The 8,922-nt window shown below is 49.9% G+C and overlaps 1 long non-coding RNA gene across 1 annotated transcript; it reads right to left on the bottom strand.

The window, feature by feature from the left end:
* Positions 1–2,969: 2,969 nt before the first annotated feature.
* On the bottom strand, positions 2,970–8,509 carry LOC123329914. Its single transcript, XR_006545502.2, has 3 exons — positions 6,778–8,509; positions 6,522–6,605; positions 2,970–3,020 (listed from the first exon to the last, which is right to left on the bottom strand). It is a non-coding gene; the product is annotated as an uncharacterized LOC123329914 (long non-coding RNA).
* Positions 8,510–8,922: the final 413 nt, after the last annotated feature.

The following is an 8,922-nucleotide window of genomic DNA, read 5'->3' on the forward strand; positions in this document are numbered from 1 at the left end:
TCCCTGAAATATCAACCAATCTCCTGTCACCACACCGTGAGCTACACTGATCTAGGCCTAGAACGGTGCCTGGCACAGGGCAGGTATTCAGTCAATGCCTTAGGGATGAACAACTGAGGAAACTAATGAGAAAACACTAACAATCATAATAGCCATCAGTATGAATTCATTCAATCCTCCAGAACCACTAAAGAAGATGGGAACTATTATCGTGCCCATTTTACAGGCAATGGGATTGAGGTCCAAGAGAACGTATACAGGTCATAAGTAGTGGAGGCTGGATCTGAACCCAGATAGTCTGAGTCCTTTAACCTTTTAATCACCATGCTATAAAGCCACTCAAAGTCCCTTTGAGTGGCTTTATAGCATGGGTCTGCTTGCTATAGAAAGGGTCTGCTTCTTCTGTTAGCTTTGGTTTCTAACCAGTGTTTTGATCTCAAGCATGTGAACTTCTCTAGTGGCCTCAGTTTCCCTACTTGTCAAGAGAGGACTGCAGGAGTCAATGTTGAAGGGCACTTCCTATTGGTCTAGGAGTCCAGGCCATGGCCAGTATCTAGCCAGTGCTGATGGCCTGTTTGACCCCCCAGCCCAGCTGGGTGACACTTTGCAGGGGTGGACTGTCACAGGGGGGCCGCTACATATTGCCAGCTGCACTATCCACCTCCCCACCCTGGGGGGAGTCTGGCCTCTGCCTATTCCCGGTCCCTTAGGGCTCCTGAGGGAAGCTGAGGCGGCCACCCCCAGATGTCTATTCCTGTCCCTGGCCTAGCGCCGTGCTGGGGAAGCAACAGCTATTTTGAGACCCTTCTCCCTCCAAGCATGAGCGGTGGGAAGGCGCTGGGAACATCCCGAACTGGGAGGCTGCCCGTCTCAGCCTCACCCTGGATCTGGGCCACACCAGCCCTGCAGCTCTGCCCCTTTTTCCAGCTCTGGTGATGTGATCAATTCTGATCACAGCACACCACAGTGGAATAACCCAGGAGAACCAGTCCTGAAGGACTTCTGCTGGAGGCTGGGGCGCAGCGGGGTTGGGCCTCTCCCTTCAGGGAGGGGGCTGGAACAGCCATAGCTGAACCCACCAGCTGGGAGACAGGACTGCTCTGAGCTTGAAACTGAGGAAGACAGCATTCAGGACAATATGTAAAAATATTCAACATTTCTTGAGTGTCTACAATTAGATAGGCTCTAAGTACTTGACAAGGAAGTATATGTGTGTGAAAGACTCTTTGTGACCCCATGGACTGTAGCCTGCCAGGCTCCTTGATTCTCCAGGCAAGAATACTGGAGTGGGTTGCCATTCCCTTCTCCAGGGGATCTTTCTGACTCAGGGATTATACCTGGGTTTTCTGCATTGCAGACAGATTCTTTACTGTCTGAGCCACCAGGGAAGCCCTAACATGGAGGTAAGTCATTTAATTCTCACAGAGAGGAAACTGAGGTTCAGAGAGGAGAAGTGGCTTGCCCAAGGGCACACAGTGAGTGAGTGGCTGAGTCAGGACTTGAACTCCATAGGCTCTGGGGTCTGTTTTTAACTACTTTTCTGCCCTCTGGACCTTCCCTTCCCTCTTCACCAAGGGGCTAATACAAATTAGGGGAATGAGCACTGGCTTGATGATCAGTCCTTTGCCATTCCCAGATGTGTCGCTGAGCAAAACCACCTAGGTGAGCTTAGCTTCCTCACCTGCAAAACGAGGCTCATGACAGAACCCATGACCAGAGTTGAGGGAAGGATTATTAATAACACACTGTGGCAACTGGGGCTCAATAACTGCTCTAAATTATGAAACTAACATATGCTCATGGTAAAATAATATGGTCCAATGAGGGACACAGTAAAAAGTGACATTCCCCTTCTATTTTGCACCTATAATTCTACTCCCCAGAGGTAACCACTATTAAAGCCTTTGTGTCACCTTCTGGAAATTTTTCAAGCACATAAAGACAGAGAAGCTGACTAGGACAGTGGTTAAGGACAAGAACTGCCTGGGTCAAAGCCTGGCCCTGCTGCTTACCAGCTAGCTATGTGTTCTCGCAGGAGACACTGAGCACATGTCCTTCTACTCTGCCATCTTCAGCCAACCTTCCTTACCAGCTATGTGAAGCTTCAGTAAGTTCCTAGTTCTCCTTGAGCCTCGGTGTCCTCATCTGTCATAAGGGGTTAATAAAATTAAGTCCTGGGCTTCCCTGGTGGCTCAGTGGTTAAAGAATCTGCCTGCCAGTGCAGGAGACACAGGTTCAATCCCTGATCTGGGAAGATCCCACATGCCAAGGAGCCGCTAAGCCTGTGCACCACAACTCTTGAGACTGTGCTCTAGAGCCCTAGAGCCCGGGGAGCCATAATTACTGCGCCCATGTGCTACAACTGCTGAAGCCCTCACACCCTAGAGCCCATGCTCCGCAACAAGAGAAGACATCGCTACGAGAAGCCCATGCGCAACTAGAGAGTAGCCCCTGCCTGCCACAACTAGAGAAAAGTCCAGGTAGCAAGGAAGACCCAGCACAGCCAGAAATAAATAAATGAATAAAATGAAAAAAAAAAAAGAAAAAAACGACTAAATTCCTGACTTATGGGGTAGCTGTGAGGATTAAATGAGTCCATCTATGTGAAGCATATGACCAAGCTATGACCAACCTAGACAGCATAGTAAAAAGCAGAGACATTACTTTGCTGACAAAGGTCCGTTTAGTCAAAGCCATGGTTTTTCCAGTAGTCATGTATGGATGTGAGAGTTGGATCATAAAGAAGGCTGATGCTTTTGAACTGTGGTGTTGGAGAAGACTCTTTTTTTATGTTTTTTTTTAATTTTTAAATTTATTTTTTATTATGTTTTTATTTAAAAATTATTTTTATTTATTTTTGTAGAAGACTTGAGAGTCCCTTGAATGGCAAGGAATTAAACCAGTCAATTCTAAAGGAAATCAGTCCTGAATATTCATTGGAAGGACTGATGCTGAAGCTGAAGCTCCAATACTTTGGCCACTTGATGCGAAGAACTGACTCCTTGGAAAAGACCGCAGTGCTGGAAAAGATTGAAGGCAGAGGGAGAAGGGGATGACAGAGGATCAGATGGTTGGATGACATCACCAACTCAATGGACATGAGTCTGAGCAAGCTCCAGGAGTTAGTGATGGACAGGGAAGCCTGGTGTGCTGCAGTCCATGGGGTCGCAACAAGCTGGACATGACTGAGCAACTGAACTGAACTGATGTGAAGCATTTAGCAAATTCTCTGGCACATGGTTGTCCAATAAATGTAGACATACAGTGGATCCTTTCTGGTGGACGCTAAGGTAGCCTTTTACTATCACAAACAATGATGCAAGACACACTCTGGTCATTGGGTACAAGCCCAAGAATCTCAATGGGATAAATTGCTGGTGGAGAAATTGCTGGGTCAAACAGTAGTGCCCTTGTAATTTCAATTAATTTGGGGATAAGTGAATCCTCATGGCAGGCAGGGCAAAGAGAAGGAGGTCCACAAGGCAGGGAGGATGAGGGAGAAGCACGATGTTCTGTCTCTGAGGCTCAGGGAGGGCTGTGCCTGCCCCAGCAACCCAGAGTATGCAGCAGCCCCCCAGGCCCCAGGCCAAGCAGATGGAAGGTTTAATTTTATCCAGATTGTCCCCATGAAGGTTTTATAGGGAACTGGTTGATTGGATTAGAGGAGCAGGAGCCCCTAATGAGCAGCTGCTGCTTAACAAGATGCTGACGCAGAACCATTTTTCTTTGCCACCATCCACTGTGGCAGCATGCAGGCTCCAGTCAGGACCCCCTACATGCCAAAGATACTTCAGAATGGCATCCCAACTGCATATACCGCCTTTGAACTCCTTTTAGGTCCCAGACATCCCCGAAGAGGTAGAGAGCAAGAGGTCAAGAGCGCAGGTTTGAGGGGTAAGACAAAAGGTCTCTGCTGAAATTGTTACAGAAACTCAAATCCATGTGCCCAACGCACAGTAAGGCCAAACGATGCCGAAATGTCAGAGTTTGGAACAGAGAAAGGTTTGGTGCAGGGTCCTAAAGGAGACCAGTGGCTTGTGCCTTTAAAACCCCAAATTCCCAGAAAGCTCTCAGCAAAGCCCTTTTCTAGGAAAGGTGAGGAAGGGGCATGGTGAGTTGCAAACGTCTTGGTGTCAGATCCTTTGTTCCTGAGGTCAGGTCACAATCAGGTAACAAGGTTCCTATAAATCTCCACCAAACAAATGCTATTCTCTGTTCTGAAAAGAAAGGGCAAGGTCCCAAAGGCACACCTGTCACCCTGCAAGGTCCAGGCCCTGGTTAAGAGGAAGGGGTCCCTGCAGGAGCTGTCACCCTGTCCCAAAGTCTTCGTCCAGCATCCAGTCTGGGTCCTCTCGCCAGTGCTCAGGCCCAGCTGAGGTGGCAGGTCTCAGCTGGTGGCACCCTCAGGGCCAGGTCCCCAGGCCCTGCCCAGCCATCATCGCTGAGGGACCCAGGCATCCGGACCCAGCCAGCCCTCAGGCTCCTCAGTTCAGTTCAGTTCAGTCCCTCAGTCGTGTCCAACTCTTTGCGAACCCATGGACTGCAGCACGCCAGGCCTCCCTGTCCATCACCAACTCCTAGAATTTACTCAAACTCATGTCCATTGAGTCGGTGATGCCATCCAACCATTTCATCCTCTGTTGTCTCCTTCTCCTGCCTTCAGTCTTTCCCAGCATTAGGGTCTTTTCAAATGAGTCAGTTCTTCACATCAGGTGGCCAAAGTATTGGAGTTTCAGCTTCAGCATCAGTCCTTCCAATGAATATTCTGGGTTGATTTCCTTTAGGATTGACTGGTTGGATCTCCTTGCAGTCCAGAGGACTCGCAAGAGTCTTCTCCAACACCACAGTTTAAAAGCATCAACCCAGTCAGCCCTCAGGCTCCTCAGGCCACCCAAATGGCCAGGGCCAGGTCCCGCAGACGGCATCACACACAGCCGGCCACCGCCAGTAGGTCGCAGCCTAGAGGTGGGGAAGGGGGAGAGGGTCCCTGCCGCCTCAAGGCTTGGGCCCGGCCGTGGATGACCATAGTGAGGGCTCTGGAGCCCTGCAGCACACAGCCTGTTCCCTGGGTCTCCTGTTCGCTGGCGAGGCCGGGTGACCTGGAGCGCCCCGGAGAGCAGGTGGTGATCGGTCTCTTACCTTACTCTCCTCCTGACGGACCACCGCTCCAACGACTGTTGGCTGAATAGCCTACAAAGGGTCGCTTGGTGACAGTTGCTCCCTTGGGAGAGGGGCCTGCTGTGGCGCCACCCAGTGGCTGATGGGACTTCTAACCGCAGCTCTAACGGGCCCACGTTACTGGTCTCGCGATAACCACTGCCTGGTAATGGGTGGCACAGCAATGGCACCCTGCAAGGGCCGCCACTGCCTGCTCGAATACAAAATTACTGTGTGACCTTCGGCAAGTCACTTTCCTTCCTGAGCCTCAGAGAATAATGGGGTCTATGTTCATGGGGTTATTGTGAGGACTAAAGGAAGTCAAGCCCACGAAGTGCTCAGGACAGTGTCTGGCTCATAGTGAGAGCCTAATAAGTGGTAGCCCAGAACATAAGGATGAAGAATAGAGACAGATAGGGACTTCCTGAGTGGTCCAGTGGTTAAGAATCTGCTTCCGATTCAAGGGACTCAGGTTCCATCCCTGGTCAGGGAACTAAGATCCCACATGCCATGGGGCAACTAAACCCTCGGGACACAACTAGAGAGAAGCCTGGGCAGTGCAACTAAGACCTGATGCAGTCAAAAATAAATAAATATTAAAAAAAAAAAAAGAAGAAGGAAAGCAGCTACTCTGGATCCCATCCCAGAAGAGAACAAGAAACACAGTTGTAGCTTTCTACTCTGATGCTGAACCTCTGAACTGTGTGCTCAGCTGTGTTTGATTCTTTGTGACCCCATGGACTGTAGCCCACCAGGCTCCTCTGTCCATGGGATTTTTCAGGCAAGTATACTGGAATGGGTTGCTGTTCCTCCTTCAGGGGATGTTCCCCCGCCCAGGGGTCCTACATTCCCTGGTGGCTCAGATGGTAAAGTGTCTGTCTACAATGTGGGAGACCTGGGCTCGATCCCTGGGTTGGAAAGATTCCCTGGAGAAGGAAATGGCAACCCACTCCAGTACTCTTGCCTAGAAAATCCAATAGTCTGAGGAGCCTGGTCCATGGGGTTGCAAAGAGTTGGACACGACTGAGCGACTTCACTTTCACTTTTTATTTAGGCTGAGCCATCCTGGAAGCCCACCTTGATGTTATGGGAGCTTTTATTCCCCCCCTAGCCACCCCACATGGCTTGCAGGATCTTAGTTCCCCGACCAGGGACTGAACCTGGGCCATCAGCAGTAAAAGCAGCGAGTCTTAACCACTGGATCACCAGGGAATTCACGGTGCTAGGCGTTTGCCCATGGTATCTCATTTAAATCTCACATGCACCCACATGCATCTCTATGGGAGCATTTTAGCAGTAGCCCCAACCACCTCCTAGGAAATGCACCAGGTTTCCCAGTCTGTGAAATGGGTTGTGTGATTTACCTTTCCAAGTAAACTTTAAAGGTCTTACTAGAGCTGATACTCTGTTTTGTGCCTGATCCAAAAGGGCAAATTGATGGTGAGAACCTTCAAATGGGAAGCAAGGAAAGAGCTCAAAGGAAGTCCCCCTCTACGCACGCACCACGCCCCCCGGCACCCCCTCCCCGCCTCCGCCGCCTCTTTTATCTGATCTGGGACCTAAGCATCTGAAAGTCCCAGGAGTCACAACAGCAAGTACCCCCATTGATCCAGGCCGTACCGTGTTAAGAGCACTGGATTAGACTATTTCAGCTTGAGTTTTGCGCCTGAGTTCGCTTTTCCGAGCCTCAGCCCCCTTCCTCATCTGTAAAGTGGGATGATGATTCCAAAGACTGACTGAGCCAGGAGCACATTGCGGAGCAGACGCGCAGGGGCGCACCCCCGCCGCCGCCCAGCGGATCTCGTGGTCCCGGGCTGCAACCTCCGTCCACGTCCCCGAGGGCGGATTCCCCCACGGCCTCCCGCGCAGCGCGGCGGGGACCCAAGTGATTGCAAACAGCCGCCGGCCTCATTAGGAGACGTGTAATTAGCGGCTGGCTAGGCGGGAGCCGACACCGGCTAATTACCGCCGGGAACTGCCTTCGCAGCTGACGCCTCCCCTCCTTGCAGCCCGGCCCGCGGGTGTCGGGACTCTGGTCGGTCGGGAACGCAGGGCGCCGGGCGCCGGGCAGGATCCGAGGAGAGGAGGCCCAGGACGGACCCGGTGTGGCTCCCCCGGGGCTGTGCCCGCGGGTGGCAGTAAATCCTTCGCTCAAAATCGCATTTACAGTGCACTCAAGGTGCTAGCTAGGCGTTTGCCCGTGGTATCTCGTTTAAACCTCATATACACCACGCACGAGGGAGGAACCATTATTATCCCATTACACAGATGAGGAAATTGAGATCTGGAGACATGAATTAATCGCCCCGACAGCACGTGTCTGGTAAACGACGGAGATATTCTAACTTACACCTGTAGTCTCTCCAATGTATATACAAAGTGGACGGCGAAACCGCTCACAGGAAGACTTTAGCGGTGTAGACCAGAGCCAGGACTCCGAAGTCGGATGGCCTGGAGTTGGAATTCTGATCTTGCTTCTTATTGAACGTGTGACTTTGGTCAGAGCCCCAGCTACATCTATGAAATGGCGCGATTTGGGGATTAAATGAATTGAAGGCTGGAGTTAGGGGAGTTATTTTAAGGATGGAAGGGGAGGCGGGAAACGCGGAGGCCGAGACTTTCTCCACACATTACGAGCATCTGCCGCCCCCTGCTGGCCAAAGGAGGACGCTGGCGAGGACCGTTTTTAGATAATGAGGTGGTTCTTGGGTGAGAAGGAAAGAGCCCTCGGCAGGGCCACAGCTGTCCCCCCTTTAAGGTGATTTAGAGTGAGAGATGAAAAAATTGAGAACTCATTCCAAATACTGCAAACAATCGGTTGTGAAATCCGACTCCCTTCATGGTTCTCACAGGGCCTGCCAGGTCCCTGACAGGCCTACAAATAAATAGTCAAGGATGGCTACAAAGAGTTCGATATAAGGCTGAGCGTCAAAGCACTGGATATAGCAAGAAATTCTGGAACAAATTTAAATGTCCATCATGGAAATATAGACCTGTTTAGCAGTGGTACAACTAAACAATGCCATCTGGGGCAGCTGAAAAATAACCTTGAAGAATTGTTGTTGTGGCTCAGTCACTACATCGTAAACAGTTGACATGAAAATATAGTCAAAAGACAGAATGAATCTAAAGACAATATGTTGAGAGAAAGGAGCCATACACACAGGCACACACAAACATGCTGTTGGAGATTTATATTTATATGAAGTTCAAGAATGTGGGAAAACTGTAGTTCAAGTGGTAAAGACTCTGCCTGCAATGCCAGAGACCTGGGTTCAATCCCTGGGTCAGGAAGATCCCCTGGAGAAGGGCATGGCAACCCACTCCAGTATTCTTTCCTGGAGAATCCCATGGACAGAGGAGCCTGGCAAGCTACAGTCCATGGGGTCACAAAGAGTCAGACACGACTGAGCGACTAACACACACACACACACAAAGTTCAAGAACAGGCAAAGCTTATCAATCATGATAGAAATCAGAATAGAGGTCACTTCTGGGAAGGTTTTTGGCTGAGAAGAGGGCACAGGAACCTTCTTGGGCACTGGAAATGTTCTATCTCTTTATCTGGGCAATAGTTGCAAAAGTCTATACATTTGTAAAAATTCACTTAATATGCCCTTTATGTATGTTATGCCTCACTAAGATAACTTTTATTTTTTAAAGGATATTTGGGCAGGGGGGCAAAGAATGCTAAACTGTGATTCTATTCTTAAAAAGAAAATAAAAGGAAAAATATAATTTAACATACAGGAGAAGTTCTCATCT

Source organism: Bubalus bubalis, chromosome 17 (assembly GCF_019923935.1).
Source record: "Bubalus bubalis isolate 160015118507 breed Murrah chromosome 17, NDDB_SH_1, whole genome shotgun sequence".
NCBI classification, from domain to species: Eukaryota; Metazoa; Chordata; class Mammalia; order Artiodactyla; family Bovidae; genus Bubalus; species Bubalus bubalis.